The 14,686-nt window shown below is 40.2% G+C and overlaps 1 protein-coding gene across 1 annotated transcript in view; it reads left to right on the forward strand.

The window, feature by feature from the left end:
* Positions 1 to 355: 355 nt before the first annotated feature.
* HRH1 (histamine receptor H1) overlaps positions 356 to 14,686 on the forward strand; it is a 139,145-nt gene continuing 124,814 nt past the window's right edge. The window contains exon 1 of the mRNA XM_063426932.1: positions 356 to 412. The gene's annotated coding sequence lies outside the window, so the exon portion shown is untranslated. The remainder of the gene's footprint in view (positions 413 to 14,686) is intronic.

Below are 14,686 nucleotides of genomic sequence, written 5' to 3' on the forward strand. Positions count from 1 at the left end.
CTGATGGGATGTCTATTTTGCTGTGCAGCAGATATCATCAGAACACAGTTGAAAAGAATGCTTTTTCTATCAAGGAAGGTTTCAACAGTTGCCAATAAGGCAGCATTCAGGAAAGGGAGGGATATCAAGGCTTAGCTCAGAGAAGGCAGAATCAGTTACACAGAAAGAAGAGGTACTGACCACACGAGAAATTTTCTTAAGATTTCACCACGTTAAGAAAAGCTACAAAGGTGCAGAAATCATTTTTTTTTTTTTTTTTTTTTAAAAAAACCTTTTTAGCAGACGTTCCTGGCTGCACATGAAACTAAGCTTTCGGCATTAAGGAAACAATCTACAAGTGACAATAGAAAGAGATGTTGATTCTCTGTTACTACGACTTTGTGGCAGATGTTCAGCAGAGCTCATGAAACAGGTAAGTGCTAAAAGTTTCTTATTGAACGATATTATTCTATTTGATGGGTCCAATATATTCTAAAACTGGGAAAACTTCTGATCAATTGCATGATGACCATATGTATCAGGATAAGAGCAGATGCTATTCTGTTGCAAAGTGCTAAATAAAGATCAGTTCACATGAAAATCAAGATTATGTTTTTCCTCATTTTTCTCTGTTGCTCTATTTTTGGTGTAATAAACATGGTCCATATTATCTACAGTATTCAAAAAGCTTTTACTCAGCACAGTACAGTATCTCTAGAGAACCAGTCTTGATATATATTTAATTGAATAGGCAAGTCAAATACTTCTATATTTACTTCTATAGTTGGAGAAATGCTATAAACAGAGATCATTATTCCATTGTCTAAGACTAACAAAAGAAATGAGAGTGAAAAAAAAAATGCATAATCATATCTAGCAGAATTAGAGTGGGTGTGTAATTATGTGTATTTTATATATAGCAAAGAAAATTAGTACAAATATATGAAATTATTAACCCCCTCCCTAACAAACTCTATGTCATTACGCATTCCTCATGAATTGAGTTCAAGTTGTGAAGTAATTACCAAAATTGAGTCAGAGAAAGGTTTTGAAGACGAAGTCACTCTCCAAACAATGTCCTCCAGCCAGTTGTCACAAGTAGAAATATTACTACTCTGATAAGTTTTTTAAGAAGCTATATGTGACATAATTATGTTTCCTTATTATTTTAATCTCAGACATATGGTTTATACAATCTTTCGCTAATAAATTAGAGTATATAATTGTATTTGCTAATAAATTACAGTAAATAATTGTATTCACTAATAAATGTGGTTATATAATTGTGTTTGCTAATATAATAGGGTATATAATTGTATTCGCTAATAAATTGGGGTATATCCTTGTGTCCGCTAATAAATTAGGGTATATCATTGTAATTACTTTTAAGACATCATTAAAATGTAAATTGTTTTGTAAAGGTTGTACATGTCATTTTCGTGACTCCCCTGGGTGTACTGCAGTGTGTTTGGATTACTCTATACGTGAATCTGTTTATCCCGGCAATAGGTTATGCGCAAAACTGGCATTTACAAGGTTATTTATTTGTGAACACACTAGCCAAGCTGCAAATTACAGAGAAAATGATTTTCAGAGGCAGGGGGACAGGTTAGGGTGACTTCTTGAGCAGAAAGACAAATGGTTATCTGTACACAAACAATACAATACACCTTAACATAAAAAAGCTGTTATATCGATCATTTCACATTATATACGTAAAGAAAAAAAGCAAAAAAATAAAAATGGTAACACAAACGGAAACACTACTAACAAATAAATTGCACAGAGACATTGTACATGGTAATTATAGCCCTGTCTATCACTGTCCATCGATTTAATGAAACAAAGGCTTCGTAAGAAGTGATTAAATTAGGGTAATGTGTCACAAATTATGGGTGAATGGATCATATCACTAGTTGGATTGCAAAGTCTGTTTAATCACGTTTCATTAAAATACATACTCTGCTGCTGTAATCAGTCAGCCACTTAGTCTTTTTTAGCCATTTTATTCATTGGAGTCGTGTATAAGTTAAAAGTACACCGATTGATATGATTGGGCATCCTTCATGTCCCTAACCTATGGATCATTGTAAAAATTGGATTGGCTGAGATTATCAAGACTAATGATTTTAGCCAAGGGGACGGACCATCCTGCATGGCAGAAAAAGTGAGTAGCATTTTTTACTCCTTATGGGGGGGGCTGTTCACCTAAATGGTGATCTGGATACTAGAGCATTAGGAATACACATTTGTATTCCTGGATCTATAGAGTTTATTTCTATACACATATATCTCAAAATACACTTATAATGAAATCATATATATGCATTATATATGTATAATATATTATAAAATGCTTTAATTATAATATATTATACATATATAGGAAATAAAATAATATATATATATATATATATATATACACATACACACACGTATTATATATACACACGTATTATATGTATATGTGTGTGTGTGTGTGTGTGTATATGTATATATATATATATATATATATATACATAGTAAAAATAGAAATCCAGCGCACTCACTTATCAACTAAACAGCTACTTTGAGTGCAGCCAGCCCCTTGTTTTCCCATATATATATATATATATATAATTACAGTGGGACCTCGGTTTACAAACGCCTCAGTTAACATAATTTTACAAATGAAAATCCATTGAAAATAATGCCTCGTTTTACAATTTTTTTTCCCATTAAAAAGTAAGTTTCCCCAGGATGCATTGCATCGGGGAGGATTATAGCACCGCCCCCTGCATGCTGGAGCCTGTGGGTAACACGTGGCGTAGAGTGTGGAGGTGTTGGAGCGGCTTTTGCATGGAGTTTTGGAGCCATTCTGGAAATTGTTTGCAGTTGTTTTGGGACTTTTTGGTGCATTTCTCAAGCTGTGGAAAGGTAGGGAGCTGAGCTTCGTCGTTTGCATGCCTTTTATTGTGTGTTCTGCATTGTGGGTAGGTTTCCATGCCAGCTCATTTTGACTTTTTTCTGACCTCCAGAATGGATTAATTGGTTTTCAATGCATTACTATGGGAAACCGCGTTTCGGTTTACAAATTTTTCGCAATAAAAAACGTCACGGAGAACGTATTAAATTTGTAAACCGAGGTCCCACTGTATATATATATATATATATATATATATATATATATATATATATATATATTAAAAATTAAAGAAAAAACACATTTACATTTATAAAAACAGATAAAAACACTAACTTTGGCCAGCATTTGTGACTAAGTGGCTACTACAAAAGACTGGAATTTTTAAATGTAGACAACCCAGGGTATTCCAAATGGGGTATCCATTTGGAATACCCTGAGTTGTCTACATTTGAAAATGGTATGCCATGATGGGGTTATTTCACATTCCTGGGCTACCATATGGTCTCAAAAGGCAACATAGACCCAGAAAATCAATCTGGCAAACTGAATTGGGCAAGCCCTATATTGACCCTGTACATTTTCAAAACACCATAAAACCTCTACATGATGGGGTATTGATATACTCGGGAGAAATCGATGAACATAAATATGAGTGTTTACAACAGTAAAACATATCCCGACGATGTCACCAGTAAAAGTGCAGTTTTTGTGTAAAAAAATGCAAAAAATAAATACGAATGCTAACTTTGGCAAGCGTTTGTGCCTAAGTGGCTACTACAAAAGACTGGACATACCCCATTTTGAATTCCGTGGGTTGTCTACTTTTACAAATGGTATGCCATGATGGGGTTAATTAATTTTCATTCCTTGGCTGTTATACGGTCTCAAAGGCAACATAGGCCTAGCAAACCAATCTGGCAAATTTCAATGTACAAACATGGAAAAGGGGAAAGCCCTACATTTGGCCCATGTAAGTTTGCAAAAACGCATAAAACAAGTACATTGGGGGCACTGTTGTACTTGGGAGATATTGCTGAACACATATTGGGGTGTTCTTTGTCAGTAACACATTACGGGAACTGAGAATCCATGCCTAATGTACACTGTGAGAGAAAAATAACACACAAAAAATTACTACCCAAAAGATTGACAAAGACTGGTGGTAGCATTAGTGCATGGAAAGTGTTAAAATACAACCATTTGAAATACCCTAGGATGTCTACTTTTTAAAAAATATATGGTTTGATGGGGGTAAATTACATTCACTGGCTTCAAAATGTCCCAAATAGATGACCAGCTGAGAAAATTCAAAGTTGGAAAAGTAGGAATGCGCACCCTTCAAATAAGGTCTTTTAGCCCCCAGAGAACCCGACACAACTGTACATGGGTGGTATCACTGTACTCAGGGGATTTTGCTGAACACATATTGGGGTCTTCTTTGGCAGTAACCCTTAAAGTTCTCCGTACATGTAGTCTTAAATTGCTATGTGTGTCAAAAAAATCACCAATATTTTTATTTTTTTTACATATGGCATAGATTGGTGGTAAAATGGTTTCATGAAAAGAGTCAAAATACCCCAAGTTTAATACCTTAGGTTGTCTTCTTTTAAAAAATGATATGCATGTGAAGGGTTATTCAGGGATTCCTGACAGATATCAGTGTTACAATGTAACTTGCATTAATTTTGAAAAAAAATGGTTTGGAAATAGCAAAGTGTACTTATATATCTTTCCAAAAAAGCAAAGAACATGTTAAAATGGGTCATTTCTAAACACAGGACAAAATTTAGAAACTATTTAGCATGGGTGTTTTTTGGCGGGTTGTAGATGGTAACAGATTTTGGGGGTCAAAGTTCAAAAAAGTTTTTTTTTTATTTTTTCATCATATTGTATAAATCATTTTATAGTACATTATATGATATGATGAAAAAAATAGAATCTTTAGAAAGACCATTTAATGGCGAAAAAAACGGCATATAATATGTATGGGTATACTAAATGAGTAAGAGAAAAAATACAGCTAAACACAAACACCGCAAAAATGTAAAAAAAGCCTTAGTCCTTAATGGTAAGAAAATTGAAAAATGGTCTGGTCACTAAGGGGTTAAGAATGGTACTTTCTACTTCCACTGTAGATAGTGAATGGAAATTGTGTGCAGTACAGACAGAGGAATCAAAAATGTTCTTAAATGTGGATAGAGCTTTACACCTCAAGTTGGTGCTGAGGCAAGTCTCTGAACAGTAAGGCAGAATTAATTGGCTTTGCTAATCCATTAAGATACTATTTCACTGAGGACTAAAGTGTGTTTACTTAAAAAAAAAAAAAAAAGGAAATAATTTAATGATCCCAAATAGAGTATAAATGAAATATTCATGTGTAATAGTTTCCAAGAGAGACTTAGAAACACTTAGAAATCTCCTGCTAGGACAAGGTTAAATTAGAATCCTGAAACAATTCCCAGGAATCCCACCACAGATTGTGTATCATTTCTAAGCATCACTGGTCTCCGAATAAAAGTTCAGTAAAAGAAACAGCTGGAAATCAACAGAACTATGGAGATATTTCCATTGCTTCAAACATATAACGACAATTTTGACTTGTCGTCGTCTCGTCACCTCTGGATCTTGGTTTAATTTATTATTTTATGTGTATATTATTATTTTGTGTGTTTTTACATGAAATCTATTACCATTCACGATTCATCATATTCTCATCTTCAGATTATTAAACCTCTTGGCACTGTCTAATATCTGGCCGTCTTCCTCTCACACCACTACCCATGTATCCCTATCTTATGGTGGACTGCACTTATCCCATTTTTTCAGGCCATGCCATGCCATGCCATGCCATGGGATTTGTGCCCTACACTCCTTGTTCTTTCCAATATTGTCTTGTCTCTCTTTTTTCTCTTTTGAAGTCCACTCCATTCATCTCTTTACTCCTTTATCAGCTTTCTGTTCCTATTATCAACTGTTCACCTGACTCTCCTCTACTATTGCCCAATCATATTTATGCTAGACCTAGACGTCCTACTTTAAATCTTGCACCACACCTGTCTTCTGACATTACAAATCCATGCTACGTTCCTATACATCTGCACTCTCCCTTGTCAAGCAAAACAATTTTACTCCACTTATCTCCATCAACTCTCCCAAATGCCTTTTTCTTTAACTCTCTTCACTGCCCACTGCAACCCCCCCATTAGTTAACCTCATAGCTAGTCATTTTGCATGTCAGTTTACGGACAATATTAACCAAACTAGAAGTGTATTCACCATTCTTCTCCATTTTCAACTCTTAGCTCCATTCCTCCTGTCTCTGAACAAAATGTCTCTAACCTTCTTCTATTCCTTTACCACACCATCTGTCCTCTTGACCCTCTGCCCTTTCAACTGATACAATCTCTGGTCCCATCCCTAATGAATATTTCCAGCTTCTCTCTACCTTCTGGCATCTTCTCCTCTTCCCTCAAAGGTGCAATCATCAATACCATCCTAAAAACCCATGTCTTGTCCTTCTAACTACCATCCCATATCGCTACTTCACTTCACGAGCAGATTGTGATACCCATTTAACTGACTTCCTCAATACTAACTGCCACCTTGACCTTCTTCTATCTGGCTTCCATTCCCTATATTCTATTGAAATTGTGTTTTCCAAAGAGCTAATGACCTCTGCTAAATCTAAAGGTAATTACTCACTCTTCATTCTCTTCAACCTCTCTGCTGCCTTAGATACTGTTGACCACTCTCTTCTTCTTCATCTTCAAATCTTCACAATCTTGGACTCTGTGAACCTGTACTTTCCTAGTTACTGCAGTACCCAAAAATCTAAATTAAATAGCCTATTAACTATGTGCTGTTAAAACAAACAATAAAGAAATCAAGGCAGCGCAGGTAGATACCAAATGTGCATAGGAATTGCTACATACAGTTTATTAGAAAGACAATTTCTGGTTGCCCCTTTGTCTCTGTCTGTCTCAGTTAGTGTTCCCCATGGCTCTATTCGTTGGCCTCTTTTATTCTCCGTTCATGATGTGTCTCTCATTTCAACACCTTATCAACACTTTTGGATTTCACTACAATATGTTGACAATATTCAGATTTACTTCTGCTCCCATTCAGGGATGGATTTCCCATAAAGCCACAGAAGAGACAATGGCCTTGGGGTGGCACATGGGAGTTGGGCGTACTTGCTAAAACCCTGTATCATTGGTGGTTACAGCAGGAGTGCTCTAGCGAGAAGGGGAATACCTCTTTCCCCTTCTTACCCTGCACTCATGGCAGCAGGTACTCTGCCCACCGCAGGCAGCCAAAAGAAACTGCAGGACAGCGCACAGAGATAATGTCAGCGCCATAAGCCCATGCAACCTTCTGTACCTCCAGCTGACTGCAGTTACTGCTGAAACCCCCATACTGCTGAGCAAGAGTTCAAATTAGAAGAGAGACACAGGGAGAAATTCAAGACTAGACATAAACAACTTGGAAAGGGGGGACATAAGAGGAGAACAAGTGATTAATATAACCTTTAGAGTGGGGGAGAAGAGAATAATTTTGGAAAGAAGGGTGAAAGATTGGAACAGGTGATTTAAGGAGGAGAGAGAGGGGATTACATGAGGGATTGTGGCCAAGCAGAGCTGAGGGGTGGAGAAAGAAGAGAGGAAAAGGCAGGGGATAGGGAAAGAAGAAGGGAACAAGTAAGGGAATGGGGAATCGGAAGAGAGAACAGTAGTAAAAAGGGAGAGTTAAGGGCATAATTAGGGAAAGGTTGAGAGGAAGGCATGTGAGGGGTGATAACGGAATATAGAGGCATAAAGAGATAAAGACAGGCAGATGGGAAGTGAAATTGAAATTGGAGTGCACAAACACACGTATACATGCACACTAAATACCCACACATGCACAGTAAACCTTCACATAGATATGCTGTTGCATGGAAACACTGGCACTATATAAAAAAAACACACCACTAAATTCACGCACTAGCACATTGCCATTCACCCACTAAACCATCCTCTAAACTAATCATATTTCCCATTCACCTAGTCAGATAGTCCCATATTACCTCCCAGTCACGCCCATTCACCCTGTCACATCCATACACTTAGCCACAGGCAGTGGCGTACATACCGGGGTCGCAGGGGTCGCGGCTGCGACCGGGCCCGGCCCACCAGGGGGCCCGGCCGCCCTGCGACCCAGGTATGTAGCCACTGGGCCAGCCTCTTCTCCTGGGGGGCCCAAGAGTCGGCCATCTCAGGGCCCCCCGACACTGGCCCTGCTGTCACCCGGCTGGCCGGTCTTGCGGGCGCGCGAGGGAGCACTCTCCCCTGGGTGCTCCCTCTTCAGCTCCCTCGCGCACCGTACTGAAACCGGAGCCGGAAGATGACGTCATCTTCCGGCTCCGGTATCAGTACGCGGCGCGCGAGGGAGCTGAAGAGGAAGCACTCAGGGGACAGTGCTCCCTCGCGCGCCCGCAAGACCGGCCAGCCGGGTGACACCACTGGACCCCAGGGAATCCCCTCAGCTCTCCCACAGGTAAGGAGGCTGGGGGGATTAAATAAATAAATAAAAAACTTGTGTGAGTGTATGTTAGTGTGAGTGTATGTTAGTGAGTGTATGTTAGTGAGTGTATGTTAGTGAGTGTGTGTTAGTGAGTGTGTGTTAGTGTGAGTGTGTGTTAGTGTGAGTGTATGTTAGTGAGTGTATGTTAGTGAGTGTATGTTAGTGAGTGTGTGTTAGTGTGAGTGTGTGTTAGTGTGAGTGTATGTTAGTGTGAGTGTGTGTTAGTGTGAGTGTGTGTTAGTGTGAGTGTATGTTAGAGTGAGTGTATGTTAGTGTGAGTGTATGTTAGTGTGAGTGTATGTTAGTGTGAGTGTGTGTTAGTGTGAGTGTATGTTAGTGAGTGTGAGTGTGTGTTAGTGTGAGTGTATGTTAGTGAGTGTGTGTGTGTTAGTGTATGTGTGTTAGTGAGTGTGTGTGTGTGTTAGTGTATGTGTGTTAGTGAGTGTGTGTGTTAGTGTTAGAGTGTGTGTTAGTGTTAGAGTGTGTGTTAGAGTGTGTGTGTGTTAGTATTAGAGTGTGTGTGTGTTAGTGTGTGTGTGTAAGTGTGTGTGTTAGTGTTAGAGTGTGTGTCTGTGTGCGTCTGTTAGTGAGTGTGTGTCTGTCAGTTAATGTGTGCGTGTGTGTCTTAAGCATTTACCTTTCTCCAGCGCTGGACTCCCTTGGCGCTGGGGATCTCTCCGCCCCGATCCGCCTCTCAGCTCCGAATGCGCATGCGTGGCAAGAGCCACGCGCGCATTCAAACCGCCCATAGGAAAGCATTAATCAATGCTTTCCTATGGACGTTCAGCGTCTTCTCACTGTGATTTTCACAGTGAGAATCGCAGAAAATCCTCTAGCGGCTGTCAATGAGACAGCCACTAGAGGCTGGATTAACCCTCAGTGAAACATAGCAGTTTCTCTGAAACTGCTATGTTTTCAGTTGCTGGGTTAAAACTAGAGAGACCTGGCACCCAGACCACTTCATTGAGCTGATGTGATCTGGGTGTCTGTAGTGGTCCTTTAAGTGTATGTGTTTATGCATGCACTGGCGTACATAACGTGGTCGCAGGGGTCGCAGCCCTGCGACCAGGTGCCCGCCGCCATGTGTTGCGGCCCCGCCCGCGCAGAGTAAGCGCGCGCGGGGGGGCCCACGGATCAGTTTTTGCACCGGGGCCCCATGGGTTGTGTGTACGCCACTGGCCACAGGGCATGTAACCTACCCCTGCCCAACTTGCACTTATTGCCATCCAACCAACCACCTTGTCACATTCATCATACAGTCATTCCCTAAACTACTCACATTCATCCATACACATACCACAAACTATTAACATTAATCCATCCAATCACACACACACCATACTTCATATATATGATGGGCTGGGGCGCATTGAGGAAACCGGCCCCGGGGGCAGCAGAGAGGGTAAATTTGGCCTTGCTCCCATATCCTCACTCCTGCACCTCTGGAAGCCATCAAAAACAGACTCCCCTCCATCTCTAAATGGATGTCTTACTGTTATCTAAAACATAATCTTTTTACAACTAAACTCTTCATCTTTTCCGCAAATATTATCCGCATTCACCCTTTTCAATCTCACAATCCAACTGTAACATTTTCTGGTAGCTCTCGGCATCAGTCTAATGCCCAAAGGATATTCAGTTAAGCATAGTCTAGTAATTTAAAATATTCTTCCTAGATATATATATAGCACAATCCAACAGAGGTGCAGAGAGTGTCTTTCTTCTTCCTTAAACCCCTTCCTATTTTATGTTCTCCTGCTTCCCATGAACTCTGTACCTTATCTCTATAACAATTTTCCATGTTGAATTCTCTCTGCCTCTATAGACCTGCAGTGTAAAACGTTCTGCATGAATGAGAATATTTACATGACAGGGTAATTATGCCTTTAGTGGCTGTAACACTGCAGCCACTAGAGGCACTTATGACAACATTTCCAAATAAAACTTCATCTGATTGTCGCAGTGTGGCAATTTGTCCTATGGGAAATAATTGGATTGAATGAGATTATCAAGACTGATGATTTCAGCCAAGAGCACGGGCCACCCTGCATGGCAGAAAAAATGAGTAACATTTTTTTTTTACTCCTTATGGGGGACTGGTCACCTAAATGGTGATCTGGATATTAGAGAATTAGGAATACACATTTGTATTCCTAGCTCTATAGTGTTTCTTTAAGAATGGTACTTTCTACTTCCACTGTAGATAGTGAATGGATATTGTGTGCAGTACAGACAGAGGAATCAAAAATGTTCTTGAATGTGGATAGAGCTTTACACCTCAAGTTGGTGCTGAGGCAAGTCTCTGAACAGTAAGGCAGAATTAATTGGCTTTGCTAATTCATCAAGATACTATGTCACTAAGGACTAAAGTGTGTTTACTCAAAAGCTGTGTTAATTTTAAAGTATTTCTTAAAGGAAATCATTGAATGATCCCAAATAGAGTATAAATTAAATATGAATGTGTTATACTTTCAAAGAGAGACTTACAAACACTTGGAAAACGCCTGCTAGGACAAGGTTAAATTAGAATCCTGAAACAATTCCCAGGAATCCCACCACAGATTGTGTATCATTTATAAGAATCAAAGGTCAGTAAAAGAAACAGCTGGAAATCAACAGAATTATGGCGATATTTCTGTTCCTTCAAAAATATGTCGACAATTTTGACTTGACATGGTCACCACTGGATCTTGGTTTAAATTATTATCACTTCCGTGATCTCTGTGTGAATAAAAATACAGTTATTTTTATAGTGTTTTTTTTCTTCCCCTGGGACTTAGTGCTCTTTACAAGAAAATATACAGTTCATGGAGATTCCAAAGATCATAGAAAGAAAAAAATAGAGGCCATTACAGGCAACACAAGCTGAAAATTGAGAGACAAAGGAGAGTCTTCAGTGAGGGGCCACTCTGACTGAAGCATGTTTCAAAGTGTAAGAGCAGCATGGTTATGTGCATATCTGATTTTCGTATGCATTCTGGCACTAAAAGAAGCAACAGATTATAAACATGATCACTGGAGGAGCTCTGGACTCCAATAGTTTCAGGACTTAAAATGAGCAAATGTTTGCATTATTTAATAGCAAATGGAGAGGAAAAATGAGCTTGGCATGAGGGCCCAGCTGGTTAGTAGTCTAACTACTTGATTTTATACACTGCTCAAAAAAATAAAGGGAACACTTAAACAACACAATGTAACTCCAAGTCAATCACACTTCTGTGAAATCAAACTGTCCACTTAGGAAGCAACACTGAGTGACAATCAATTTCACATGCTGTTGTGCAAATGGGATAGACAACAGGTGGAAATGATAGGCAATTAGCAAGACACCCCCAATAAAGGAGTGGTTCTGCGGGTGGTGACCACAGACCACTTCTCAGTTCCTATGCTTCCTGGCTGATGTTTTGGTCACTTTTGAATGCTGGCCGTGCTTTCACTCTAGTGGTAGCATGAGACGGAGTCTACCACCCACACAAGTGGCTCAGGTAGTGCAGCTCATCCAGGATGGCACATCAATGCGAGCTGTGGCAAGAAGGTTTGCTGTGTCTGTCAGCGTAGTGTCCAGAGCATGGAGGCGCTACCAGGAGACAGGCCAGTACATCAGGAGACATGGAGGAGGCAGTAGGAGGGCAACAACCCAGCAGCAGGACTAGGAACAGGAGGAGCACTGCCAGAGCCCTGCAAAATTACCTCCAGCAGGCCACAAATGTGCAAACGGTCAGAAACAGACTCCATGAGGATGGTATAAGGGCCCAACGTCCACAGGTGGGGGATGTGCTTACAGCCCAACACCGTGCAGGACGTTTAGCATTTGCCAGAGAACGCCAAGATTGGCAAATTCGCCACTGGCACCCTGTGCTCTTCACAGATGAAAGCAGGTTCACACTGAGCACATGTGACAGACGTGACAGAGTCTGGAGACGCCGTAGAGAACGTTCTGCTGCCTGCAACATCCTTAAGCATGACCAGTTTGGCAGTAGGTCAATAATGGTGTGGGGTGACATTTCTTTGGGGGGCTGCACAGCCCTCCACGTGCTCGCCAGAGGTAGCCTGACTGCCATTAGGTACCGAGATGAGATCCTCAGAGACCATATGCTGGTGCGGTTGGCCCTGGGTTCCTCCTAATGCAAGACAATGCTAGACCTCATGTGGCTGTAGTGTGTCAGCAGTTCCTGCAAGACGAAGGCATTGATGCTATGGACTGGCCCGCCCGTTCCCCAGACCTGAATCCAATTGAGCACATCTGGGACATCATGTCTCACTCCATCCACCAACATCACGTTGCACCACAGACTGTCCAGGAGTTGGCAGATGCTTTAGTCCAGGTCTGGGAGGAGATCCCTCAGGAGACCACCTCATCAGAAGCATGCACAGGCAATGTAGGGAGGTCATACAGGCACGTGGTGCCACACACACTACTGAAGCTCATTTTGACTTGTTTTAAGGACATTACATCAAAGTTGGATCAGCCTGTAGTGTGTTTTTCCACTTTAATTTTGAGTGTGACTCCAAATCCAGACCTCCACGGGTTAAAAAATTTGATTTCCATTTTTTTATTTTTGTGTGATTTTGTTGTCAGCACATTCAACTATGTAAAGAACAAAGTATTCCATAAGAATATTTAATTAATTCAGATCTAGGATGTGTTATTTTTGTGTTTCCAGTGCACTCCCTTATCTTCTAAACAGCTACTTTGGTGCTGACAGATTTTGTTAGTTTTATTATAAACACCTTATTTAGGCAAAAAATGATGTTGCATTATATGATCATACATTGCATAAGCCTGCCACAACGTCAATGTACCCCGTCTTTGGCAAGTCCTACTCTAACAGTCAAATGTCTGCTAAATGAGCTACTTTCTTGGGGAAATACTTCCATCTTGAGTTCTCTGCAGTACAAGGCTAAATAGGGTCCTGAGATGAGGCACCTGTGACAGGGAGGGTGCAAAACCAAGGTGCTGGCTAGCCTCCTAAATATATATATATATATATATATATATATATATATATATATATATATTTGTAGTCGGGGCAATATAGTCGTATACAGAAGCATATAATAACCATAACATCAATGAGTTGGAACCAGTCGGTTGTGGTGTGCCGGAACCGGCAAAGCAGTAGGCCTGTAATAAAAGTGAGCCTACCTTAGAGGGTGTTTATAAATAGAGGGAGTGGTGGGTGGGGTGACTCGCCAGACCAGCAATGGTAAGGTGGGAGTGGATTGGCAGCCCTTTTAAAGGGAATTCAAGCCCCTCCCACGACTACAGGCCAAGCCTTCAAATTTGTAGTCAGGGCAATAAAGTCGTATACAGAAATCTAGCATATAATAACCATAACATCAATGAGTTGGAACCAGTCGGTTGTGGTGTGCCGGAACCGATAAAGCAGTAGGCCTGTAATAAAAGTGGGCAAAAGAAAATACCATAAGACGTAATACGGTAACCAACTTCTTTCTTTATTTAGATAAGTCACAGAAAGCTTGTCTTAATTCTTTAATGGGATTAGGTATGTAGAGTGTGTAGGCTGAGGATTTCCAGCGTCCCATTGTCTTGATAATGTGAGTGGGTACGTGATTAGCAGGTGCTGTAGATGCTGCCCCAATTCGGAAAGAATGACCTGAGAAATGATTGGGGTTTAGGCTGAGCCTAGTCAATAGTAGACGTACATAAAGCATACACTTTGTTGTAGTCAGAATGTTTCCATGCAGTTCGAGCAAAGGTTGTAGAGGTTGTTTCTGGAGTGAAAGAAGATAAGCGTCAAAAACTTGTACGGGGCACCATTTATTATGAGTAGGATACAAGGGGATTTTAATAGTATGACCTACGGTGCTGGTTTTTGATTCTTTTAAAATTAGTAGGTAATGTTTTTGCAAGTCCATAGTTCTTAGGTAGTCGGTGGTTTTAATGGTCCTAGTCTTGAATTCGTTGGCTCGGAAGAACCCATAAAAGGCTAAATATATAGCTGTCTTTATTACGGTATTAGTTATGGGTTCGAAAGGAGAAGAATCTAATACATTGATTAGTGAATGGAATATGTTGTTGTCTATGGGTAGTCTTTGTGAGGGGACATGTGCGTCCAATTTTTTTAATGCCTTTAAGTACTGTCTTAATTTGATATGAGGACAGGAAACCTGTAGCGTCGGGTTGTTGGATAAGCATGTGGTGTTGAATGCCAGTAAGGTACAGTTTTATAGTGTTAAATGATAGTTTAAGGTTGATGTGGCAAAAGTAAGTGAAAC

The sequence above is a fragment of the Pelobates fuscus genome, chromosome 7 (assembly GCF_036172605.1).
Source record: "Pelobates fuscus isolate aPelFus1 chromosome 7, aPelFus1.pri, whole genome shotgun sequence".
Lineage (NCBI taxonomy): Eukaryota > Metazoa > Chordata > Amphibia > Anura > Pelobatidae > Pelobates > Pelobates fuscus.